The sequence below is a fragment of the Castor canadensis genome, chromosome X (assembly GCF_047511655.1).
Source record: "Castor canadensis chromosome X, mCasCan1.hap1v2, whole genome shotgun sequence".
Lineage (NCBI taxonomy): Eukaryota > Metazoa > Chordata > Mammalia > Rodentia > Castoridae > Castor > Castor canadensis.
The window spans coordinates 2658671-2681365 of NC_133405.1; the positions used below are offsets into that span (position 1 = coordinate 2658671).

At 43.2% G+C, this 22695-nt stretch overlaps 1 long non-coding RNA gene across 1 annotated transcript in view; it reads right to left on the reverse strand.

Moving 5' to 3' along the window:
* Positions 1-18247, reverse strand: part of LOC141419405 (uncharacterized) — a 46650-nt gene extending 28403 nt beyond the window's left edge. The window contains exon 1 of the long non-coding RNA XR_012444169.1: positions 17905-18247. This is a non-coding gene — a long non-coding RNA (uncharacterized lncRNA). The remainder of the gene's footprint in view (positions 1-17904) is intronic.
* Positions 18248-22695: the final 4448 nt, after the last annotated feature.

Sequence of the window (22695 nt, forward strand, 5' to 3'; positions counted from 1 at the left end):
GAGTTTTAGTTTGGGAAGATGAAAAAGTTGTAGAGATGAATGGTGGTAGTGGTTGGACAACATTGTGAATGTGGTTAGTACCACTGGACTGTACACTTAAAATGGCTAAGCATTTATACATCCTTGAGGTTCCCTTATATACTACACGTAGACCTCTGCCCCAACACCCTTATACTCTAGCCTGTGCTTCACTAGTCCCTGAAAAAGCTGCTCCCATTTATGTCCCTGAGCCTTTGCTTAACTCCTCCCTTAGCCTGTAATACCCCTGCCCATCATTTCCAAGTCTTCACATGAAACTGGCATTTCTACTTCTTTTGTGTCTGTTCAAACTTCTGACAAGAGCAATTGAACTTGCAGTTTCTTATTATTTCAGGATTTCATGGTTGCAGCTTTTCTTTTTCTTTATCTCCCCAAAGATTCTTAAGTTACTTGATGCCCAGGGTTGTGACTCACAGTTGGCATAGCAGAAAAGTTTGAGACACAAAGAAGGTCTCATATGTGAAGAATGATCAAATGGTGGGTGAAGGAGAAAAACTGCAGAAGGATGTCCTATGAGGGGGGTCAAATCCCTGGGAGGAAACTGACTCAGCACAGACACTCCAGGAAAGAGGAAGACAATGCATTACCTCTCTAAGAGTTGAGAAAGCCTTTTAAGAGAAAAGAGAAAGCTTAGCTCACTTCTGAACAGACTCTCAAGAGCCCATCAGCCTTGCCCTCTTCTTCTGGGTTATCCTTTGTGGGGACAGAAGTGTTGGGGAAGGAAGAAAAAATCATGAGTGACTGTGGTCTTGCCCACAGCAAGCACACATTCACCTAAAATGAAAATGTGAATGAAATGGTGAAATAACACTGGTTAGGCACTCCTTACCTGTGAAATTGTACTACCAGCTGTCCTACTTGCCTCACAGGAACTGGAGTTCAAACGAGATATGAGACATGGCAGTGCAGGGGCAAATGGAAGCCAGAATGAAAGGAGTGATTAAGAGGAAGGATGGCAGACGAGTTTCCAAGATGGCAGCTAGAGGGAAGAAGCAGAATGTGTGTCTACTAAAGTGAAATCTTGGAGAGATGCTGGAGACACACCTTGCAGGCAAGGCCACCGAGAAGAGGCAAAGCTTTGACCCCTCCACATCTCCAGCCTGCACAGAGCATCTCTACTTCACGTTGAACAGAGAAACCAGGAGGGCCACCAGGCTGCCGCCAGTCACCTGAGCCCAGACAGCTTGTGGACCACAAGGTGAGCTAAGTGGTACACGGTACTTCCACAGACATTCCTGGGCCAGATCAGCATAGCCCCTTGGACAGACCGACCCTCATCCGGGGAAAAAAGAGAAACTGAGTAATAAGCAATAAGAACAATAAAGACATGTAGCAAAGAGGGTGGGGCACCCTGAGCACCAAAGAGGGGAGGAGGGGAATCCCTCCCGGAACTGTAAATAAACAAGGTGGGCCTGGCTGGAGAGGGTGGTAACAGGAGCACACGCCCAGCAACCAGGAGCAGGAAAGCTTGTGAGAGTGGCAGAGGGAGGAAAACTCCACAGGAGAGGAGGGAAGACCCACCTCCCATGTGAACTGTAAACAAACATGCAGGCAGGAGTAGGAGCACATGCCCAGCAATCAGGAGCGGGAAACCTTATAAAAGCAGCGGTGGGAGGAAAACTCCACAGGAGAGGGGGGAAGACCCACTTCGCACATGAACTGTAAATAAACACACAGGCCTGAGAAAGCGGGTGCAGTGTCACCTCCCCCAGTGTGCTTGGAAAGGGGAAAGCTTGTAGCAGTGGCTCCCACACAGGAGAATTCTGAGTAAACAAAGACTACGTGGCCAGGTGAGTGCTAAGCTCACCCCAGAGATCTGCATAAATAAAGCCTCCAGCAACAGCAGGCTGACAGCAGGGGGCAGGTCAGCCACAGTTGCAGATAGCCATTCACAGAACTGTCTCCTGACTCTTTCTTTTTTCTTTTTCTCCCTACCTTTGATGAGAGAACAACCAAACTACACCTGCATGCTGAAAAACGTACTGAAACTGTGTTGCATTTGAACTTGGGACACTTTGTAGGTTTTTTCTCTTGTTTTGTTGTGGTTTTGTTCTATTTTATGTTACCCTTTGATGAGACAACTACAGAACAACATCTGAAGCACCATCTCCAGGATTGGAGGCTGAGAGACAAACACCAAAATTATTAAGACTGAAACTTCATTGCATTTGAACTTGGAGGGTTTTTTTATTTAATTTATTTTTTATTTTTTAACTTTATATTTTATTTTATTTTATTTTTTATATATACAGTTTTTCCTTCATTTACTTATTTTTTTATTCTTATCATTATTCTTTTTATTTTTTATTTTCAATCCTCTCTCTGTCTCTCTAATTCCTTCTCAGCTTATGGTTGATTAGTACACTGCCTCTCCCTGTTTATATCTTAGAAACTTTTTTTGTTTGTTTCTTTGTTTTGTTTTTTTTCTACTTGATTATTTGTTTTTCCCTTTTCCTTTAACTTCTTTGCTTTCCATTCACTCTCACCCTTCCATTCTAAATATCACTAGTACTATTATTACAGCCAGAAAATACTTAATTGCACACAGTACATGGAAAATAACAACACCAAGGGCAATGACGGGAAGACAGAAAAAACAGGGAAATCAGTTTCCCCACAGCAAAAAATTAGTACAGGAACCAGAGGGAAATGAAGAAAACAGGTACTCAGATCCAGACTCCAACAAAATGAAGATAAACTATGCCAAAGAACCCAATGAAGCCAACAAGAATAATCTAAAAGAAGAAATACTACAGGTACTGATGAGAATTTTATAGAGATGATACTGGATAGGGTCAACCAAAATGTACAGGAGACACTCAAGAAATTGCAAGACAACAAAAATAGAGAATTTGAAAAAGCACAAGAAGAAATAAAGGAAACCATAGAAGCACTGTATAAACACCAAAGTGAAACAGAGAACATGATTAATAAACAGACAAATAAACTCAGGACAAAAATAGACAATATTAAAGAGGAAACGCCCCAGGATATGGAAAACCTCAGAAAAAAGAATGAAACAGAACTGCAAAACAAAACGGAAGGCCAATCCAGCAGAATAGAACAAACAAAAGACAGAATCTCAGAACTTGAAGATGAAATGGTAATTAAAGGAAAAATTGAAGAACTATTAATTAAACAACTCAAGACCTGTGAAAAGAAAATGCAAGAACTCACCAACTCCATCAAAAGACCAAACTTGAGAATCATGGGCATGAAAGAAGGAGAAGAGGTGCAAGCAAAGGGAATGCGTAATATATTCAACAAAATAATAACAGAAAATTTCCCAAATCTAGAGAAGGATATTCCCATACAGATGCAAGAGGCCTCCAGAACAACAAACAGACCAGACCAAAATAGAACTACCCCATGACATATCATCATTAAAACAACAAGTTCAGAAACTAGGTAAAGAATATTGAAGGCTGTAAGAGAGAAAAAACAAGTAACATACAAAGGTAAACCCATCAAAATCACAGCAGACTTCTCAACAGAAACATTAAAAGCAAGAAGAGCGTGGGGTGAGATCTTCTGGGCACTGAATGAAAATAACTTCAACCCCAGGATACTCTACCCAGGAAAACTATCATTCAAAATAGATGGAGCAATAAAAGTCTCCCATGATAAGCAGAAACTAAAACAATATGTGACCACAAAGCCACCACTACAAAAGATTATGCAAGGGATTCTGCACACAGAAAGTGAAACCCAATATAACCATGAAAGGACAGGCAGCACCAAACCACAGGAAAAGAAAAAGCAAGACAGTAGAGAGTAACCTCAACTTAGGTACACACAATCAAACCTTCAAACAACTAAGACAACTAAATGACAGGAATCACCACATACCTATCAGTACTAACACTTAATGTTAATGGACTTAATTCACCCATCAATAGTCACCATTTGACAAAATGGATTAATAAGGAATATCCAACAATTTGTTGCTTACAGGAGACCCATCTCACCGACAGAAATAAACATAGGCTTATGATGAAAGGCTGGAAGAAGATTTACCAAGCCAATGGCCCCCGAAAACAAGCAAGAGTAGCAATACTTATCTCTGACAAAGTAGACTTCAAACCTACATTGATCAAACGAGATAAAGAAGGACATTCCATACTAATAAAAGGGGAAATAGACCAAAAGGAAATAACAATTATCAACCTATATGCACCCAATGTCAATGTACACAATTTCATCAAACATACCCTGAAAGACCTAAAAGCATATATTAACTCCAACACAGTGGTCGTGGGAGACATTAACACCCCATTGTCCTCAATAGATAGGTCATCCAAACAAAATAATCAATGAAGAAATCCAAGACCTACAGCATACCATATATCAAATGGACCTAGTTGATGTCTACAGAACATTTCATCCAACTTCTACACAATATACATTCTTCTCAGCAGCCCATGGAACCTTCTCCAAAATAGATCATATCCTAGGGCACAAAGCAAATCTCAGCAAATATAAGAAAATAGAAATTATACCATGCATACTATCTGATCACAATGCAATAAAACTAGAACTCAACAACAAAAGTAAAGAAAAAACATGCAAACAGCTTGAAACTGAATAACATATCACTTAATGAACAATGGGTCATTGATAAAATAAAAGAGGAAATTAAAAGGTTCCTGGAAGTCAATGAAAATGAAAACACAACCTACCAGAACCTATGGGACACAGAAAAGGCAGTCCTGAGAGGAAAGTTTATAGCCATGAGTGCATATATTAAAAAGACTGAAAGATCTCAAATCAATGACCTAATGATACATCTCAAACTCCTAGAAAAACAAGAACAAGCAAATCCCAAAACAAATAGAAGGAGAGAAATAATAAAAATAAGAGCTAAAATCAATGAAATGGAAACCAAAAAACCCATACAAAGAATTAATGAAACAAAAGTTGGTTCTTTGAAAAAATAAACAAGATCGACAGACCCCTGGCAAACCAGACTAAAATGAGGAGAGAAAAAACCCAAATTAGTAGAATCAGGAATGCTAAAGGGGAGATAACAACAAATGCCATTGAAGTCCAGGAAATTATCAGAGACTACTTTGAGAGCCTATATTCAAATAAATTTGAAAATCTAAAAGAAATGGACAGATTTCTAGATACATATGATCATCCAAAACTGAACCAAGAGGAAATTAATCACCTGAATAGATCTATAACACAAAATGAAATTGAAGCAGCAATCAAGAGTCTCCCAAAAAAGAAAAGTCCAGGACCTGATGAATTCTCTGCTGAATTCTACCAGACCTTAAAAGAAGAACTGATACCAACACTCCTTAAACTGTTCACTGAAATAGAAAGGGAAGGAAAACTGCCGAACACATTTTATGAAGCCAGTATTACACTTATCCCAAAACCAAGCAAAGACACCTCCAAGAAGGACAACTATAGGCCAATCTCCTTAATGAACATTGATGCAAAAATCCTCAATAAAATAATGGCTAAACGCATTCAACAACACATCAAAAAGATTATTCACCACAACCAAGTAGGCTTCACCCCAGGAATGCAGGGGTGGTTCAACATACGAAAATCAATAAACATAATAAACCACATTAACAGAAGCAAAGACAAAAACCACTTGATCATCTCAATAGATGCAGAAAAAGCCTTTGATAAGATCCAACACCATTTCATGATAAAAGCTCTAAGAAAACTAGGAATAGAAGAAAAGTACCTCAACATTATAAAAGCTATATATGACAAACCTACAGCCAGCATTATAATTAATGGAGAAAAACTGAAACTATTCCTTCTAAACTCAGGAACTAGACAAGGATGCCCACTATCTCCACTCCTATTCAACATAGTACTGGAATTCCTAGCTAGAGCAATTAGGCAGAAGAAGGAATAAAAGGAATACAAATAAGTAAAGAAACTGTCAAAATATCCCTATTTGCAGACGACATGATCCTATACCTCAAAGACCCAAAAAACTCTACTCAGAAGCTCCTAGATCCCATCAATAGCTTCAGCAAGGTAGCAGGATATAAAATCAACATAGAAAAATCATTAGCATTTCTATACACTAGTAAGGAACAAACTGAAAAAGAATATATGAAAACAATTCCATTGACAATAGCCTCAAAAAAAATCAAATACCTAGGTGTAAACCTAACAAAGATGTGAACAACCTCTAAAAGGAAAACTATAAACTTCTGAAGAAAGAGATTGAGGAAGACTATAGAAAGTGGAGAGATTGCCCATGCTCATGGATTGGTAGAATCAACATAGTAAAAATGTCAATACTCCCAAAAGTAATCTACATGTTTAATGCAATTCCCATCAAAATTCCAATGACATTCATTAAAGAACAGTGCTGGAGGTATCACGATACCTGACTTCAAACTATATTACAAAGCAATAACAATAAAAACAGCATGGTACTGGCACAAAAACAGACATGAAGACCAGTGGAACAGAATAGAGGACCCAGATATGAAGCCACACAACTATAAGCAACTTGTCTTTGACAAAGGCGCTAAAAATATTCAATGTTGAAAAAGCAGCCTCTTCAACAAACACTGCCGGAAAACTGGTTAGCAGTCTGCAAAAAACTGAAACTAGATCCATGTATATCAACCTATACCAATATTAACTCAAAATGGATCAAGGATCTTAATTTCAGACCACAAACTCTAAAGTTGATACAGGAAAGAGTAGGAAATACTCTGGAGTTAGTAGGTATAGGTAAGAACTTTCTCAATGGAACCCCAGCAGCACAACAACTAAGAGATAGCATAGATAAATGAGACTTCATAAAATAAAAAGCTTCTGTTCATCAAAAGAAATGGTCTCTAAACTGAAGAGAACACACACAGAGTGGGAGAAAATATTTGCCAGCTACACATCAGACAAAGGACTGATAACCAGAATATATAGGGAACTTAAAAAACTAAATTCTCCCAAAATTAATGAACTAATAAAGAAATGGGCACATGAACTAAACAGAACTTTCTCAAAAGAAGAAATTCAAATGGCCAAAAAAACACATGAAAAAATGCTCACCATCTCTAGCAATAAAGGAAATGCAAATTAAAACCACATTAAGATTCCACCTCACCCCTGTTAGAATAGCCATCATTAGCAACACCACCAACAACAGGTGTTGGAGAGGATGAGGGGAAAAAGGAACCCTCTTATTCTGTTGGTGGGAATGTAAACTAGTACAACCACACTGGAAAAACATTTGGAGGCTACTTAAAAAGCTAAATATTGATCTACCATTTGATCCAGCAATACCACTCTTGGGGATATACCCAAAAGACTGTGACACAGGTTACTCCAGAGGCACCTGCACACCCATGTTTATTGCAGCACTATTCACAATAGCCAAGTTATGGAAACAGCCACGATGCCCCACTAATGACGAATGGATTAAGAAAATGTGGTGTTTATACACAATGGAATTTTATGCGGCCATGAAGAAGAATGAAATATTATCATTCGCTGGTAAATGGATGGAATTGGAGAACATCATTCTGAATGAGGTTAGCCTGGCCCAAAAGACCAGAAATTGTATGTTCTCCCTCATATGCAGACATTAGATCAAGGACAAACACAACAAGGGGATTGGACTTTGATCACAAGATAAAAGCAAGTGCACACAAGGGAGATATGAGGATAGGTAAGACACCTAAAAAATTAGCTAGCATTTGTTGCCCTCAACACAGAGAAACTACAGCAGATACCTTAAAAGTAACTGAGGCCAATAGGAGAAGGGGACCAGGAACTAGAGAAAAGGTTAGATCAAAAAGAATTAACGTAGAAGGTAACACACATGCACAGGAAATTAATGTGAGTCAACTCCCTGTATAGCTATCCTTTTCTCAACTAGCCAAAACCCTTGTTTCTTCCTATTATTGCTTATTCTCTCTCTTCAACAAAATTAGAGATAAGGGCAAAATAGTTTCTGCCGGGTATTGAGGGTGTGGGAGGGAGAGGGAGGGGGTGGAGTGGGTGGTAAGGGAGGGGGTGGGGGCAGGGGGGAGAAATGACCCAAGCATTGTATGGACATATGAATAATAAAAAAATTAAAATTAAAAAAAAAAGAGGAAGGATGGCAAAAACCCTGGCAACAAAGTTTCCCCCTAGCCCAGAGTGACATCTAAGCTCTACACCTAGCTCCATAGTAGGATCATCCAAGAGATCAGCTCTGAGACTGTGCAGTCTGGTGCTGAGACAACTACTGAGCCAAGTGTGGTTATGGGGCACTTGATATGTTTGGTCAGTCCTTCTTGAGATGTGCTGTTCAGGTGAAATGCACATTGGCTTCAAAGACCTAGCGCAAAAGTAAAAATGATGTGCAACATCATTTGGACAAATATGATTGTCCTTTTGTTAGTAATCCTTGACATATCCTTCTTGGGGAGCAACCTTGTCGTTCCTGGAGACCCCACCAAGACTTCATCTCAAGGAGCTTCCTCTAAAGATGTTGCTTGTCTTAGGCTGCATCCATCCTAATTTCCCATGACATCCTCCCCATGCAGGTGTCTGTCTCGGTGTCCAAATTATCCCTTTTCATGAGGACACCAGCCATATTGGATCTGGGACTCACCTCTTCCAGTATGAGCTCATCTAACTTTAGCTAGTTAAATCAACAGCTACCCTTTCTCCAAATAAAGTCACGTATGGAGGTAGCAGGAGCTAGTGAGCAGGGAGGAGGATTGGCATGGCATGGAGATAAAACTTAAAAGAATTTGAATATGAGGAAGGTCACATAGCACTGAGGGTGAAGTACCCAATAGAGATGCATGCAACCATATATGGGTTAAACTCTGCTTCTTGCTTCTGTAACTTGCTTGCAAAGGTATGTAAGGCAAGGCCCCTTTGTTCTCAGGGCTCAGCCTTTGGATGGGAATTCACTGAGCTGCTGCTGGCACACTAATAAATATTGTTTCCCAAAGGCCTTGGTGTCCCGTTTCTCTGCTTGAATATCCCACAACATTTCTTGGGGCTTTTGTCCAGGATTCAGAGATGGTGTTTTCACCTCCTTGTTATGGAGACTCAGCATCCCTGGCTCATTGGGAGAGCCATTCCACCAGGTGTTACTGGACCTGTTGATCTGGTGGAGGGACTTGCCTCTCCTGGAGCACCAGAGAGCAAGTCTCGGTTGCACAAAGGAACCCGGAAAAGGCTTGGGAACAAATTGGGAGTCCCACCAGCAAACCAGTAAGAACCCAGGTTCAAACAATAGGCCTGCCTTTAAAAGGCAGAAGGGGAGCCTGATCACCTCCCAGAGACACCTGAGTAGTCCTATCAAGGATAAAACCATGTCTTTCACGTTCAGGGAGCATGGCAGAAGTGTATAGGTGTGTATGTGTGAGTCTGAGACATGGCATGGCTACAAACTGAGTGTGGAGTCCCAATCCATGGGTCCATGGTGAGCTCATATGGTCTAGGGTGAGCCCTAACAGGGCCTCCAGTGTGGGGATTATACTCACTACAGCTAAGAGATGCCTAACTCCTTGTGAGGAGAGTGGCAGAGATGGATGAAGCGAGTGAGGACCCAGTGTAGGTGCAGTTCCTGGCCAGGAGACCACATCCGTGTCACCAAAAAGTGGTGTATATTGTTCTCTCTTGTTTGTTGGAGAAGAGGACCCCCCATTACCTCTCCTCCAAAACCTGTACCCCTCCATGTCTGCCTTGACATCCAGTAACAGGAAGAAATGGGTGGAAATCAGAGTAAGGGCACTCCCTTGGAGTGTATACTTAAAAACTTTAAAAAGGGATTTAATGGATTCTATGAAGTTAACTCCTAACAAGCTTAAGGCCCTTTGTGAAGTAGCTTGGCCCACTTTTGGCATAGGGTGGTCCCTAGAAGGTTCACTAGACAAAACTGTGGTTAATGAAGTTTTTAGGATAATTGTAGGGAATCCTGGGTACCCAGACCTATATTGATTGCTGGCAGAATGCTGTCAGCAGCCAACCTGCATAGCTAAGGTCCTGTCTGGAAGAGACCTGTAGGATTATGGTAGCTAGGTGGCTGCAACTTCCAAGTGTAGGGAGAAAACAAAGGAGCCTCTACTGGCCAAAGGAACCTGAGGAAACGCCATCATCCTATGTGCCACTTTATCCACCTCTGCCACCAGCACCCAGTTCTACACCCTCACCTTCAACATCGGCTGGGGAAGCTCGAGGAACAGTCAGTCACACCTGTAAAATCTGGCCTGAAAACCTCTGAGGCCTCAACTCCCCTGACCTCCCTGAGTCCTATGGACCCTATACCTACTCTGGGTCTGTCAGTTCTCACCCCACATCCCCCATTCAATCAGGAGCATCCAACCAGTCTCCGTGAGGACTCCTCTTCTCCTCAGACTCCCACTGCCCTGCAGATGCCCTTTAGGGAGGTCCAAAGACCAATGTATTATGACTAGGATGGTCAAATACAAGAAAGAGGGCAGATATTTGCCTACCAGCCCTTTGCCACCACAGACCTTCTGAACTGGAAACATCATACCCCCCCATCACAGAAAAACCTCAGGCTCTGATTGATTTGATGCAGTGTATCATCCAGACTCATAAACCACCTGGACAGACTGTCACCAGCTTCTTTTGACTTTATTTAATACTGAAGAGCAATGCCATATAACATTGGTGGCTCTAAAATGGCTGGAAGATCATGCCCCTGATGGCACCTTAAATGCCCAAGCCTATGCCCAGGCTCAGTTCCCCGAGGAAGACCCCCGTTGGGACCCTAATGATTACCAAGGCTACCAGTGGCTTGAATGATACCAGAAGGCACTATTGGGAGGCATGAAAGAAGGCAGGGAAAAGGCCATGAACATGAGCTAAACATCAGAGGTCCTCCAAGGGCCAGATGAGAGTCCCAGCCAGTTCAATGAGCATTTGTGTGAGGCCTTCCATTTGTACACCCCTTTTGACCTGGAAGCCAATGAAAACCAGTGGATGAAAAATGCCACTTTTGTTGGCCAGGCTCAAGGGGATATAAGGTGAAAATTACAGAAATTAGAGGGATTTGTGGGAATGAATGCCATCCAGCTTCTGGAAGTGGTCACAAAGGTTTTTGTCAATCGACACCAGGAAGCAAAACAGGAGGCTGACAGGAAGATGAAAAGGAAAATAGACCTCCTTGCAGCAGCCTTTGTTAAACAGTCAGGTGGCCTCTGGCAGATTAATCCAGGCAGAGGCAATCACTGCAGACAGTGACTGGTGCCCCCAGGCTGCCCTCACCCCAGGGAGGAATTAGGACAAAATCAATGTGCCTACTGTTGTCAAGATGGGCACTGGAAGAATGAATGTCCCCAATGGGCCAGGGACTCCCAGAAGGCCCCCAAGACGAGAGGTAGAGGCCAATTGTTGAGGGAAAGTATCAGCCCACCCACAGGGAAGCCCCTGGGAGGAAAACATTGTTGGACTGGCAACCCCAGAAGGCTATGAGGAGGAATAAGACAGACTAGGCTCCATTTTATTGGCCCCCCCGGGAGCCTATGGTCCACATAAGGATAAGAGGCCATTCCGTTGACCTCATGGTGAAAACAGGAACAGAACACTCAGTTGTTCAACCAGTGGGTCCTCCTTTCACAAAAGCATACAACTAATTATCAGGGCTACATGGGACTGGGCCCATTGCCCCTGATTAGTGTCCAGACAATGCAATCTTGGGAGTCATGAAGTAAGGCATGAATTCCCTTATCTCCCTGATTGTCCCATGGGCCTGATGGGCAGGGACCTATTATGCAAACTGAGGGCACAGATAACTTTTGATTCGGATGGCACTGCAACCTTAAAGTTGAGGGGACCTGAGACAAAGACTTCAATCCTCATGGTCACACAAGAAAAGGAATGGCGGCTCTATGCCCCTAAGGGGCATAGAGGCCTCCTGAGATTCCTGAGCTTCCCTTCAAGATTCCAGGTATGTGGGCTGAAGATAACCCCCAGGTCTGGCCCAAAAAGTGCCCCCAATAGTGGTGGAACTAAAGCTGGAGTCACCCCCATCAGCCAGAAACAGTACTTCATTCCCCACACATCCCAGGTTGGAATTCAAAAAACTTTGACAGATTCCTAAAATATGGGATCCTCTGACCTTGCCAGTCATCTTGGAACACCCCCTTATTACCAGTCCAGAAACTGGGGACTGAGGATTTCAGACCAGTTCAGGACCTCCAGGCAGTAAATTCAGCAAGTGTCACTGCACCCTATAGTCCCAAATCCTTATATGCTTTTAGGACATGTCCCAGCTGAGGCAAAGTTTTTTTACCTGCCTAGAGCTTAAGGACACAATTTTCTGCATTCACCTAGCCCCACAGAGCCTGCCTATTTTTTGCCTTCCAGTGGGAAAATCCCAATACTGGAGAAAAGGGGCAACTGACCTGGACTCAGTTGCCACAAGGTTTCAAAAACTCCCCCACTATCTTCAGAACTCCCTTGGCATCCAACCTCAAAGCTTTCTCAGCTGACCAGCATGGCTGCACACTACTCTAGTATGTAGATGACCTCCTGCTGGTGTGATCAACTCAGGAGGACTGCATGGAATGGACTCACTTCCTTCTCTCTCTTTTATGGAAGGCAGGATACAAAGTCTCTCAGGAAAAGGCCCAAATTTGCCAAAACACTATCAAATACCTTGATTTTTGCCTGTCAACAGGGACAGTGCAGATTTGTCCCTGAGAGGAAATGGGCCTTTCCAGCCCCAAGACCCCTGACAATTCAGAGAATTTTTGAGAACTGCAGGTTTCTGCCAAATCTGGATCCCTAACTTCTCCCTCTTGGCCAAACTCCTCATGAAGCCACAAAGAGGGGAGAATGGGAACCCTTAATATGCGAAGAGGAACAAGAGAATGCCTTTAGATAAATCAAGAGGGCACTCACAAATGCCCTGGCTCCAGGCCTGCCAGATGTGATGAAGCCCCTTTTCCTGTATGTCCATGAATGAAAGGAGACATCTGTCAGGATCTTGACTCAGCTACGAGGCTACCAGCCATCATCCAGTGGCTTACTTGTCCAAACAGCTCAATGCCATTGCCTGAAGCTGGCAGCCTTGCTTGTGTGCCCTAGCAGCCACCACTGCCCTGGTGGCAGAGGCAGACAAGGTTGCCCTGGGACAAGAACTCACTGTCTGGGCTCCCCACTCCATCCTGACTCTTGTGGAGTACAAGGGAAATTATTGGCTGATCAACTCTTGGATGATTAAATACCGGAGTATCCACCTAGAGGTTGTTAGGACTCTAAACCTGGCCACACTACTGCCTTTGATTCAGGCCCCTCAGAGCATGACTGCTTAGAAGTTATAAATGAGGTTTTCTCTAGTTAGACAGATTAACTGACCAGCCTATCGGCCATCCAGGCATTAAATATTTCACAGATGGCAGCAGCTTTATCTGAGATGGCATGCTCTTTGCTGGATATGCAATAGTAACTCTGGACTCAGTTATTGAGGCCTGCCCACTGCCAGTTGAAACTTCTGCACAAAAAGCTGAATTTGTCACCTTCACACAGGCACTCCAGCTTGCTGCAGGAGTATGGGTAAACATCTACATTGACTCTAAATATGCTGTCACAACCATTCATGTCCATGGGGCCCTATATAAGGATAAGGGCCTCATTAATTTGGGAGGAAAAACTATCAAGTATGGGCAGAAAATCCTCTGACTGCTAGATTCCCTAAACAGGTGGCAGTTATACACTGCTGAGGGCACTAAAATGGAGATACAACAATTACTTGGGGAAACTGGAAAGCTGATAGGGAAGCCAAACAAGCAGCCCTCATGGGGGGAGCAGCCCCAACTGCCTTGTTCCCATGTCCCTTAGCTGGATGGGACCCAAAGTACACACCACAAGAACAGGCCTGATTCAAGAATGAGAAGGGAAATGTTCTACCGAATGGATGTTCGGTATGGCCCCATTGCCATACTGAGTCCGTGGCTCCTACATTTGTTAAGCAGGTCCACAAAGGAACTCATTCAGGGTGAACCACCCTGGCCCAGTACTTTTATGTCTCCAAACTCTCCAGCATAAGTAAGGCAGTATGTGAAAGATGTGGCCTATGTGCCAAAAACAACTCCTGGCAAGGGCCAAGTGTGCCCCCCTACATGCAGAGCATTGGCGGAACTCCCCTTGAAAACTTGATTGCAGACTTCACTGAAATGCCACGAGCTCAAGGATACAAATATCTATTGGTGCTATTTTCACCTTCCCAGGGTGGGTGGAAGCCTTCCCCACACAGACTGAAAAAGCCCAGGAGGTGGCCAGGTGTCTGCTAAAGGAAATCATCCCTCTGTTTGGAATATCTGTGTCTGTTGGGTCAGATAATGGGCCAGATTTTGTGGCCAAGGGGGTGCAGCTGGTAGCTATGGGCTTAGGAATCACCTGGAAGTTGCATACAGCCTAACACCCCCGAAGTTCAGGAAAAGTGGAACGTATGAATAGGACCCTAAAATTACAACTGGAAAAACTATGTCAAGAGACCCATCTACAGTGGGATCAGTTACTACCTATAGCATTACTAAGGATCAGGTCAAGCCCCACTAAACAAACAGGGCTTTCTCCCTTTGAAATCCTTTATGGATGCCCACACCCGCTTAATCAAGGGCCTCAAAGAAATAGGTGACCTCAACTGGAGACAACAGATGCAGGCCCTTGAGGCAACTCTGTCAAAAATCAATGACTGGGTCCAGTTGTCCTGTTAGCCTGACAACTTCCACACACCCTTACTGGGTAAAGGAATGGAAAGTCCAACAACTAAAACCTCACTGGAGAGGCCCTTTTGTTGTTATTTTGTCTACCCCCACAGCAGTTAAAGTAGCAGAGATTGCTCCTTGGATTCACCACAGCCGAGCCAAGCCAGCCTCTCTTGAGTGGGAATGCATCCCTGACCCAGCCTCACTGTACAAGATCACCATCCAGAACACCTGCCAGCAGGAGTCTGCTTCCTAGGAGATAACAGGGGACCATGAATGATGGGACAACAGTTCTGCTCTAGTCACTCCAGAAGCTGACTACTCTACACATGGCAGAAGGTTGAGGAGTCATCTTCTTTTCCCTCCAGGGATGGGTCTTTCCCATGTTTTCGTTTTGTTAAATTTAACCATTCCCTTGCTCAGGAACTCCCAGATCTCAAACTGTGACTTATGTATGCATACTACCAGGGCAAGAAGTGTTGTCACCAGAATTCTGCTTTTCCATACTTACTACTCCTGTGCAGGCCCTGTCATCGGGGCATGCACTCACAACCATATCACCTATTTGGTGTGCTTCCATGGTGATCAGCATATCTGCTTCAACCCACCTACAGCCCTCAGGAGCAATGGTTAGAGGTCCTTAGCATCTGTATCCCTGTGAACCTCGTCAGCCTCACCCAGGTGTTGAACCCTGATAAACCAGTAACAATGTTCTTTGATGCATGTGTGGCCATAGACCAAGGTGGATGTGGAGGTAAAGACAATGGCTGTGGGAGCCTAGTGTGGGAAAGAGCCTGTACATCAAATGATAAGTGTATGTGCTGGTGAGTCACCATTTGGCCATGTGATGATGTGGGTTCCTATTGCCCTTATTGGGGTTGTGTTTCATGGGCTACATGGCAAAAGGCAGAACATGCAGCCTTCCTTCACAAGGGGACAGCTGCCCCTGACTGTACCCCTGGCACCCATAACCCCATAAATTTTACTGTACTTAAGCGCTCCGATTGGGAACAAGGACATATAATTAGTATAAAGATAGATGGAAAGGGCCTTGATCCTGGGACTCTGACATACCTCAAATTAGTAACTTTTATCCATGAGAGGTCCTCATACCAAGTCTTTCACTCCTTTTATGAGGAAATATGGGGTGAATTTTCTATCTCTATCAAGGCCAAAAACCTGTTCATTTCACTAGCCAAGTCCATAGCCCAGACACTAAAAATCACCTTGTGTTATTTGTGGGAGACCATTGGCCATGGGAAGCTAAGGAGCTAAACCTGCAGGAACCCTTTAATGAGACCACCTTTCCCAGCCACAGGAAAAGCGTCTGGCTCCTAAAAACCTGTATCATTGGGAATTACTGTATCCCCTGCCCAAAAGGCAGGTTCTCCACCCTGGTAGAGGATTTAACTTGTTTAGGGCAAAAGTTTTACAGTGACACTACCCAAGAGACCCAATGGTGGGCAACTCCAAACCACACGAAACCACAGCCCCACCTATTGGCCAACTTCTCTGCTCTCTGAAGCGCTTGGAATAATCTCACCACAAACATAGATTGGAGGGCGCCCAGGGAACTATATTGGATCTGTGGGAAGCAGGCTTATAAGGTGCTATCTAGAAGTTGATTCAGGTCTTGCGTACTGGGCATGATTAGACCATCATTTTCCTTGGTCTCCCTCACACAAGGTGAAAAATTGGGAGTTCCCATACATGGGGAAAAAAGCAGAAGAAACGAGGTGCCTTACAAATTGGCAATTGGAGAGATGATGAATGGCCTCCTGAGCAAATCATTCAGTATTATAGTCCTGACACTTGGGCAGAAGATGGGTCCTGGGGCTATCACACCCCGATTTATATGCTCAAATGCATCATTTGTCTCCATGCAGTAGCTGAAATTATAATTCATGAAACTGCAAGGGCCCTTAACATACTGGCCAAACAGCACATAAAGGAGGTGTATGTGGAAAATTCAATCTAAGTAACTGCTGTCTGCAGATTGAAGATGAAGAAAAGGTCGTAAAGGAAATCACAGACAGGATGAGAAAGATTGCCCATGTCCCCTTCCAGACTTGGAGAGGATGGAATCTCAATGACCTGTTTGGAGGTTGGTTCTCTGCCTTGGGTGGATTCAAGATCCTAGGGGATAGTGGCAGTGATCCTTGTCTCAGGAGCATGTTTGAGTGCCCTGCTTGCTTCCCTTGATATAGTGGTCTATTGGGACCATTATGGAGGCCACTATTGAAAGAAAAACAGCTGCCCATGTAATGATGCTGTGGAAATACAAACCCCTAAATCAGGATGATGCTCTTTGACCCTAGGTGGGTTTGAGCATCAAAGGGGGGGCGGGAATAATGTATCAGGGAGGAGGGGATGGCATGGCAGGAAGATAAAACTTAAAGAATTTGAACATGAGGAAGGTCACATAGCACTGAGGGTGAAGTAGCCAATAGAGATGCACGCAACCATATATGGGTTAAACTCTGGTTCTTGCTTCTGTAACCTGCTTGAAAAGGTATGTAAGAAACTCTCCCTTTATTCTTAGGGCTCAGCCTCTGAATGGGAATCTGCTGAGCTGATGTCAGCAGGCTAATAGATATTGCTTCCCAAAAAGCCTTGGTGTCTCGTTTCCCTGCTTGAATATCTAGGACTTCCACTTACAAATTGGGGGAGGAGGGAGGCACAATTAAACCCATAACACCTGGGAGGCCAGGACCACGAGTCCCCCAGCAGAGAGCTGGAACACAGCCCAGTAGCCAGGGTGCATGAATCTAAAGGGCTCTATCCTGCAAGCTGTGGCTCTGCCCATGAATGCTGGCTGGCTCCCGAGGCACCATCCAAAACCCCATGGCCAAAGCGGGCAGCCTGGCAGGATCGAGAGCAAAGCAGGCAGGAGCAGGGGCCTATGACTGCATTATTCAGGACCCGGAGAGGAATGAGCCAGTAGCACCAGGATGATGCTGCCTAGGAAGGAGAGTGAGTTTGCCTCTCGGGGTGGGAGAGCCAGTGGTGGATGCATGTTCACATGAACACACACACACACACACCTCTGTGTGGTGGTCTGACATCCCCAAGGCAATAGATGCTTTCTTTACGGAAACCCTCCTTTGCCCCCCTCCTCCCCCACTCAGCATCGGTTTCTCCTTCTTGGAGTCTGGGGAATGGGCTGATTCCCTCCTGATCCTCCCAGCCTGAGTCTTACCTCTATTCCACTTAGTTGGTTCCTCTGTGGTCTCCTTTCCTTCCCATCTGAGGAGTGGTCTGTCTTGGTCCACTAGGGCTCTCTCTCAGGGCCCTTTAGGATCCAAGCTTGGGGCCAGGGGCGCCACCATGGGGACAGCAGGCTCAGGCTCTGCCAATGGAGAGTATGGTCAGTCAGCTTGCCCAGCATCCTGATCCTCCTCTGGTAGCTGTCGCCAAAGCATTTTAGTCACTATGGCAACCCAGTCCTACAAGCCATCACAGTTTAGACCGCTGGCTGTGGGGAGTGGATTATGAGAAGCCTATGAGAAATAACATAAGCACAGCTGTGCTCAATGATCCACTGGTTGAGTTTGGCAAGCCCCAGCTGTAAAGGAGAGCAAGAAGGCAAAATGCAGCACAGCTGCTTTTTCTAAGTTGTTTACCTTCAGAGAAGTAGGAACGCAGGTTTCTCTTGTTACAGTGTCACACCCCTCCCTGAAACCTGTTGCTCCACCTACTTGTTTACCACTGGATATAAAAGACTCCCTGAAGGAGGACAGGAGGTTTTTTTGATGGAGGGCTTTTGGATGGGAGATTTTGATTGGCTGCTGCTGACACTGTTGCTGGCTGCTGTGTGTCTCCACCAGAGCAGCTTTCTGCACCGAGAACTTTATACATAGGCTTTTAGAAAAGCTAAGCTAAAGAAAAGCTAAAGAGAACATGGGACAGTCTAATGCAGTTTTTAGACGTGGCTGCTGTTGTTTACAAGTCTGAGCACCCAGACTTTAAGAAAGCTAAAGTGAGAACATGGGACAGTGCAAGTCTAAGGAAAGAGACTTTAAAGAATAGAAAAGAAGACTTTAGAAGCAAGGCCTTAAAGAATAAAGATAGAGAAAAGAAGCAGAGTAAATAAAAGAGAAGTAAAAAAGCAATGAGGCTGTTGTGCGTCTCCATCCGAGCACCCAGCACACCTGGCCCCAACTTTATGCATGTTTGTCTATTGTTTGTCCTTTCTGCATCTCCCTTCATCCCCAGTTAGCCCCAGTTAGGTTCAGTACAACAGGGAGCGAGAGAAAGCTTGCTCCAGCAGACCTCCCAGTCTCCAAGAGTTGACCATGGCTTCTGGAGGCTGCCCTGTCCATAGTGGGCCCGCATGGCTCAGGTGCTCTGTGGCCTCGGTCACAGTCAAGACCACCACCACTGCCGCCACCACACTGCAACCTCTGAGGCTCCTCCAGGACCCCAGGCTGCATTTCCAGCGTAGTTGCCTCTCGCCTGCAGCCAAGGTAGTAGCTTGGCTTGTTGCATCCCTCTGAAACCCTGGGAGTGGTAGTTTGCCACCCAGGAGCAGACTGGTTTCTGTTCTCCAGTCACCCGTCTGCGAGCATGGCGGTGGGGACTCGGAGAGGATGCCGTGGGTGGCCAGGCTGTTTATGGCCACTTGAGGCCTTAGAGCAGTGGGGGGAAGAATAAGTGCTGGCATTTTCCCACTTCACTATTGTGTCTATCCTCATGTGGTGTTCCCAAGGGTGGAAGGATGGAGGAGGTTAGCTCCTGCCACAGCTCTGAATTGAGTGCCTCACATGGACCAGGCACTGGGTGGACATGGGAGCAGGAGACCTGTTCCTACAGGCCCTGTGACTCTGGGGAGTTCAGCAATTACAAATCAGTGGGGCTAGTCCCCAGGATGGGGGAAGCTAATCAACCCACTGCCATAGAAGAGGTGGGGCTGCATAGGGAATCTTCTGCTGGAGCAATGCCTGTGTTACCCAGGCCTCCACCTCCACAGTCTGACTTGGTTGTGGGTCTATGGACCAGCAGCACAGACCCAAGCACTGTTTTAAGGACCAGTGCAATTTAGCCAGGGGAAGGGAAAGGACCATTATGAGTTACTCCAGTCAGTGGACTCTCTCCTTGCCCCCAACCCCTGACCATTCCAATGGAAAGTTCAATTGATTCTGTCTTCCAAATATCTTTCAAATTGGCTAACTTCTTGCCACTTCCATCGTGACCACTATAGTCCAAGACATGGATCTTTAAAAATGCCACTCGAGGGCTGGGGATACAGCTCAGGAGCAGAGCCCTTGCCTGGCATGTGTGTGGCCCTGGGTTCAATCCCTAACACTGCAAAAAATGGGGTTCATGTGCCTTTGGTGTGAGCAAGATATTCCAAGGCTTAGTTGGGCAGTGCTAATTTACATGTCTGGAATTTCATATTTGGGGCACACCTTTCCAGACATCATATGCTTGTCATATGGAAGAAGCTGGCATCTTCCTCATGCTGGCGCTCTCCATCATACAGCTTCAGTCTTAATTACTGTTCTCCTCCTTTCCAAAAGAAAAGCATATCCTTGGCTCACCATACAATACTTATCCTGATGCACTGAAATGCATTGACCCAGGACTTAAAAACCACCAGGCCTGGCACACCACCCAGCAACTGAGATTATGGGTTTGGAGAAGCCTCCTTCACTGAATAATCAAATTGCCAGGAACTTGCTTAGAGCTGAACTTTTCCTGTCATACACAAACTACATTTCTTCTGGGAGGAAATCATGGTTTGAAAACGCCTTTATTTCAGCCTGTGCTGAGATATTACAAAATCACATACACTGGAGAATGACCCAAAGGAAATGATTGGCATCTGCTATCCCACAATACTACTTTTTTTTTCTCTTGAAGATACTCCTACCTTTCTGCACATATTAAATTTTTTCACTTATTCTTGATGCTCATGACTAGGACATGCTGGGGAAAAGGGAATAGTTGAACAACTGGATTTGGTTAGGATACTCATTGTTTTCAGTTTATCTGGAGTGTTTACTGATACTTCAATCAAGATACATTCGCTAAAACCCTCAACTAAAATTTTTTCACATAGAATGTACTTCATAAAATTACATAGTTAACTACTAAAGAATACACAATATATTTAGTCAAGTAGTAGAATAGCATCATAGAGATTTCTAAACTTAAATTAATTTTACTGATATAAAATTATACATACTAACAGAGTACCATGTGACGTTAAGATAAATGTATCCATTCTGTAATGTTTAAATTAAATTAAACTTTCACCTAAAAAATTAGGTAGTTAAAACCTACTTTTATCAAATTAAATTATGAAATATTTATTCTAATTACAAGGTTCTTATTTTACCTTATAGAATGTTTTATATTTTCTACTTCTTTTTAGTATAAAATGATAGGTATCAGACCATTTAATTTTCAGCAGTATATACTTTTTCCTTAATTAATGACATAGGAAAAGTTTGATCATATTTAATAATGGTTTTGTTTCAGAGGTTTACCTTATTCTTTTGCCCCAAAAACAAATACCATAGTTGAATACGTGCAAAGATATATATTGTGTCTTTCGTTGTAGTACCTCTTTGAATAATATAAAACAAGTTATAAATCACATCATATTATTATAGATTAGGTTATGAGGCAATGTTATTACTTTGTTTCACAATTTTTTGGAAAATAGATTCATTATATTACCTCTTTAGCATTTAACTTTTATATTAATGTTTTAGTAACCTACTTTTAAAAATGTTCTATAACGTATTTCTTAGTGGTTTAAAAATATCCTTCAATCTGCATATTAACACAGTTATTTAATTTGAAAAACAAAGTCAGACCATCTGACAGAAATGAAGGCTGATTTGGCTCATTTGTATGACAATACTGACTGCTTTTCCCACCTAAGTTTTATTCAATACCATATATTGAATGAGCTAAATATGCAGCTTTAAGGTTTTGACAAAATATTTTTAAGACATGTATAAGGTAAGAGCATTTTATCACAAACTATTGTGAAATGTGAACTTAAACTGATATTCAATGTACTCAGTCTTTCCTGAGTAAATCAGATTAAGAACCTCAAAGACAGAATCTATAGCCATCTCTTCATGAAGCTCTTTTTGGTATGTTTCTCAGAAATTGCAAAACCAAGGGCTTCATGACTGAGTAATAGTCTTTTGCATGTTAGGTGGCTTTCAATTATTTCCAAAGGGAACTAATATTTAATTGTATTGTCAACTGACAGATCTTAAAAATCTTTGTTTGTTTGAGAGAGAGTCTTGATGTATAACCCAGGCTTGCCATGAACATATGATCCTCCTGCCTCAGCCTCTAAGTGCTGAAATGCCAGACATGCACCACCACACCCAGCCTAAAAAGCATTTTTTGATGAGAGATCATTGTGTGATCACTGGTGGATATCATGGAAGGAATTGGAAGAATGAAATAACATGCTGCAATAAATCTTTTGTCTTCATCCACTTCTTGTGGTAAAAATGATAAGGAGGATTAAAATTTAAGTGGAATCCTGCCTCAGACTTGTCCAGAATATGTTAATTCATTGAAAAAATTTCATTTAAATCTCATTTAAAGATTCATTTCCAACCAAATTTTACTTTTCATTTTTCATAATTGTTTAACAATTTTTGTTATTTTTGAGCAAATAATAATTGTGATATAATTTTTACAAAATTTGAAGTCTTAGGGTCACAAAAATAACATAAATTTCCATCTGTTCCTATGTTTTTATTGCAGAGAAGCATAATAGGGTTCAGGATAAGAGCAGCTAAGATATATTTTCCCAAATTTCCAATATACAATTCAATATTATTACCGATAGTTCTCATGTTGCACCTTAAGTCTCTAGACTTATTCATCCTATAAGACTGAAACTTTGTGCCTTTTGGCCGACATCTTCCCATTTCTGTCTCCCCACCCTAGTCACCACCAGCTTACTCTTTGTACGTATTTGAGGTATTTTTAGATTCCACGTGTAAGCAGTACA